We start from the raw sequence: 4,909 nt of genomic DNA, 5'->3' as shown, positions 1-4,909 counted from the left end.
CATTATGGGGAAAGCTCAAGGGGATAGTAAATGTATGCTTCAGGTGATCCTAAATGACATCATCGTCATGGGCAATGGGCAAGGCGATTTGAAAGGGTGCTATAGATAATACGTATTGCCGTCTTCAATGGTTTCCTTGTTATAAGCGCTATTAAGTGGCTCATTCGCTTTAGGCAGTGCTTGAGGTAATTATATAATGATTTTCGTCTAATATTGCTTCTAATTATATGATGATTTTCCAATTATATAATGATTTTCGTCTTACATTGCTTCGTACTTGTATTGCTTCTAGGAGAAAAGGAAAGCCAAAGGCCAATTTAATTTTAAAATATTCTTATGAGAAGCAAGACTCAGAGATCTTAAAGGTAATCCTGTATTCTATGTTCAAGGGCTTCTTTATATGCAATGTTCAAGGATATCCTAAAAATCAATCGTGTAATTGTCGAATGTTTTCGCTAATCTGGAAAGGATTCTCCTCTATGAGTAAAAGCAATCTAAATGGCTGGCCCTTTGCTGGTATAAACAATACCTAACATTGATCACCTGTATCAACAGAGAAAGATGCTTCCTTGCAATTCGGGGAGTAGTCGCCTCTAACCCAGCCGCGGTGTCGCATGAGACGTTTCCTGGCATCTTCCCGCCAAACTTAGTACTAGTAGCAAAATTAAAGTTCACAAAAGTCTGCACCTGTGTAACGCCAGCTTAACGAGCATGCGGGACTTCAGTCTTACACCTAAATATAAAACAAATATGGGTCGCTTGGTAAAAAGTTTGGCGGCGAGATGCTAAAAGTCAGAGAACGTGCTCGCGAGATGTTGTCATTTGGGTGATTTCTAGTCGAAGGAGGGGAGAATGTGAATGTGGATAGGGTAAGCTATCTGGAGAAATGCCCAATTATACTCGCGAATCCGTGCATGGGATTAGATTAATGCTAAAAATATAAAAAAGAGATTCGTTTGACATGCATAAAAGAAATATTGTCAACAGAATTTACTTATACGTAATGCAAAAAGTACACTGACATCCGAAAATAAAAAAAAATAGCATTACTTATGACTAAATATAAATCCCAAATGACTTGGCTTGATGGGGAGAAATTACTTAATTTACTGCAGCGTAACAAACTAGATGGCTAACACAATGGCCCATGATAAGGAAAGTTAGTTTGCCGTCATGATTCGAAGAAAGACATTAAAAATGCGGCTGCGTTCCTTTGAAAGAAAAAGAAAGAAAGAAAAAAAAAAAGGTTTCGAACGAAACCCTTTTTTATCGTTTTCTTCGCCGCTCGACTTCTTCACGGGCACCATGAAAAACACTATTCAGACCTACAAGACAACCCACGCATGCCAGCCATTCTTCCTCCTAATCAGACATCGCAACATTTCTAATGAATATTAGTCAGAAGTGAAGTAAATGAACCTGTTACACTGTAAGTAAAATGAACGAATATGCAATGCAATTACTGAAAAATGTGTAATGCTCAGAAGTAATTGACAAATACCATGTGAATTGTAGGATGCCATCAAAAGCTCTTCCGTTGCCAACTGTGGCACTTACGTCCGGGGTTGCCGACCCCTTGCAGCCTAAAACATTGTTTTTACACGTAATCTCGTCTGCACCCTTCTCCATATGCTTTACGCTCGACTTCTGATTTTTTTTTCTTTCTTTCTCATCAGGAGTGTGATAACGACTGTCACCTTTGGAACATATCCTAGGATGCGCATACTGAATTAAAAACGAGAGAGAGAGAGAGAGAGAGAGAGAGAGAGAGAGAATTAAGTTAGTCAAAAGATGCCTTTTGCCTGTTTACATTAGATTCGAATGATCCCGGAAGGATCCGTGGAAGGTTTATTGATCTGTGCAAGCCTCCACGTCTTGCAAATGATATCTTTAATAGGTTATCGTAAATCATTGGCAATTCAAAAGTTGATGCATCTCATCACAGCAAACTTAGACAAGCTATGAGTCTTTAAACACCTTCCCAAGACTAAAGACTCGTTTGACAGTTTCGTGGCGAGTTCGCCTTAAACATTTTTCCTGGATCTTAAGATTCAAGTCCAATTAATATACTTTCAAAGAATGCAAACAACATAAACACCAATACATTTAACACTGATATTCAAAATTCATATGAGTCTTGGGGAATTAGGGACCATATGAAGTTTTTTAGCCGAATTCCATCTTCATTGGAGGCCTCCAACTGACATGAACTAAAAATCTACATTAATGGATAACAATTAAAGATGTGGACCCTGGTATCTTTGAAAATGTACGGTCGGCAAATTACTACGGTAATAAACAATAACTTACTTAGAAATATAAGAGCAAAATACCTTACAAACAGTTCATATATGACATATTAACCTTACATAGTAAAAAGTTGTTTATCAATACATTAATAAATAGCATATAGGCCTAGCTAAATTTTAACTAGAAAAGTAAAATACAAGATACTTATTGGAAACACACTAGTTAAAATGCGGGTGAATAACGAAACATTTTTTAGTTTTATCTCTTAGGCAAAAGACGAAATCGAAAATATGAAGTAAAAGGTAGGTTCCCGAAATGGACAAAAACAAAATTACATTAACCTCAACATTTCACATCTTTTCAAAAATATTTCAAAAATAGTCGCTCCCTCATCACTTTTTTTTTTTTTTTTTTTTTGGATATACATCGCTTTCACCATATGGAGTGCATTCTCACAATTCAATAAAGGTTAGTAATTTTGTCTCAGTATCTGTGGCTAACAGAACGCAATTGCTCCTGCAGTTATATGGAAAAGACTGAACCATAAAGCTTTATCTACGTATGTTACTTTTTTTTTTTTTTTTGGGGGGTTTTTTTTTTTTTTTTTAGGAGAACCTGAGTTTGAGAGAAAATCGACGACGACTGACCAGAAATGATTACAAAGTGAATTCTCCTTCAATCGAGTCATTGCAATATTTGAAATTCTCCCAACACTTCCTTTCACCGAAATATTTCTCTCGATCTAAAACCTGGTTACTTCTGCTCTGGCATCGACAGATTTTTCCACAGTATTTTACATGAATATACGGGTGGTATATGCTCCTTTGTCGGGCCTTTAGTAAGTCGTGTAAATCCACTTCCGGTATTTTCTCTTGGGTGAATAAATACCTAACAAAGAAGTCTTCTTTAGAATATAAAATAGACCTATCATTATTTATTGTTGCTTGATGCCAGGATTAGAGAAAAATAAACATAATACCGGATAACTGATAATCATGACATTACACTTTACTAGGCTCTATGCGAAATCTTCACTAACTAAAACATAAAGGAAATTAGCCCGTTCTACTAATATTTACGACTATCTAATCGAGTGGAATATAAGTGGTCCTTACGTAAGAACCTTGTAACAATGGAACTGGGAAGGGAGTTCAACCTTACGCACGGGAAAGAAACGCATTTTGAGGATGGATTTGCGAAGGTTCTTTCTACACCGACTAGGAAAGTGACTTTCAAGAATAAAATACTTTTGAGACTTTTAAATTTTTTTTCCAAAATTAGCAATAGCACTACAGCGACGGTAGAGACTAGTAATTTCTTTTAAATGTTAATTTCGAAAACAAACTTTTTTAATTTTTTACTTAAACTCAAAATAGGCATCACAAAACCTCCACTCACTCCTTTCAATCTTAACACAAAAAAGGGGGGCGGGACATCTCATGTGTCTTCCACCTTCGCAAAATTCCTTACACGGGAGCAAATGCAGACTTCGATGTAATTAGAGCCTCCTTTCATCTCACCGCCTTCGGCCGGCCTTTGGAAAAAACTCATTGAGCCTCAAAGCATGGAAATAGAAAAGCAATGAGCGTTTATATGACGATAGTCGTTAACTATCACATATCTCCTTAACCAGCACATTATCCAAACATTGGGAAAACATTAAGGACTGTTGGGACCAATATTGGTTTTCCTCAGACATACCCCAAAGAAGATATGAAGGATTAGAATAGGTTTTTCCTTCTTTACCCTGGTGCTTAGGCCTAGCCCTTATTTCACGTACCTTCACGTGCAGATCACGTACCCTTCGTGCTTTCCCATCCAACTTATCAACTGGTTACAACTGTTCTCGACTTCGTTTTAATTTCATCAAATAACGATTTTGTCAAAACGGTCATTTACTGCACTAGGAGGAAAACGTGGACGCTTGAAATTGTCTCTTGGCCACCCAGTAGTTGCAAACCTTAAACTCTTTTCATCACATAACCTTTATTACGTACATTTGCATCTACAGAACTCAAAGTTTGTAACAGCATTTTCTAGATAGTAGCATAAATACATTAATATCCGGGTCTCACACCTACTAATGTAACTGGGAGGTATTGGTCTAGGTGTCTACATAGACAGGCTAAATGACATATCTCTAATGAATCATGACTGAACCGCAAACTATGGAAAACTTACTGATCACTGTAGCACTTTACTGTAGCAAAATGGTTCTTCTCTTGCAGCAGCTCAACAAAAGCCAAAGCTCACTCCACCAGTCTTTCAAAAGTCAAAAAAACAAAACACGTTGTGCTTTCAAAAGTGGAAAAAAGCAAAGCCACACATGAAAGAAGCGAAAAACACAGAGTCCCAAGGATTATGTGCGAAGCAAAGTGCCGCGAGCTGGAGCAGCGAGATTGCACGTGTACTCCCTCCCACAGCCAAGATAACACTGAGCCGACCCCCGAGACCTGATCCTAGTGCCCGCCAGAGACGCTACCAGTAGCTCGCAGTCGACGCCTGCTTTTGCTGCTGTGCAGCTGCTGTGGCACTCTGTCCTGCTGCTGCTGTCGTCGCTGCTTGTGTACGCCTGCTGTCTGCTTGCACACTACTTCTACGCCTATACGCTACGCCACCGTACTCTTAATAAGGAAGTTTCCACACTTACTGAAAAGTG

The 4,909-nt window shown here is 38.2% G+C and overlaps 1 protein-coding gene across 4 annotated transcripts in view; it reads right to left on the bottom strand.

Annotated features, from left to right (window-relative positions):
- LOC135220978 (RNA-binding protein Raly-like) overlaps positions 1-4,699 on the bottom strand; it is a 703,239-nt gene extending 698,540 nt beyond the window's left edge. Inside the window, exon 1 of one of the 4 annotated variants that reach the window (XM_064258665.1) lies at positions 4,432-4,699. The gene's annotated coding sequence lies outside the window, so the exon portion shown is untranslated. The remainder of the gene's footprint in view (positions 1-4,431) is intronic. The other 3 variants (XM_064258664.1, XM_064258669.1, XM_064258667.1) reach the window with 3 other exon arrangements.
- Between the last annotated feature and the right edge of the window lie 210 nt (positions 4,700-4,909).

This window comes from Macrobrachium nipponense, chromosome 2 (genome assembly GCF_015104395.2).
Source record: "Macrobrachium nipponense isolate FS-2020 chromosome 2, ASM1510439v2, whole genome shotgun sequence".
In the NCBI taxonomy this organism is placed as follows: Eukaryota; Metazoa; Arthropoda; class Malacostraca; order Decapoda; family Palaemonidae; genus Macrobrachium; species Macrobrachium nipponense.
This window is presented reverse-complemented; position numbering and strand designations above follow the sequence as displayed.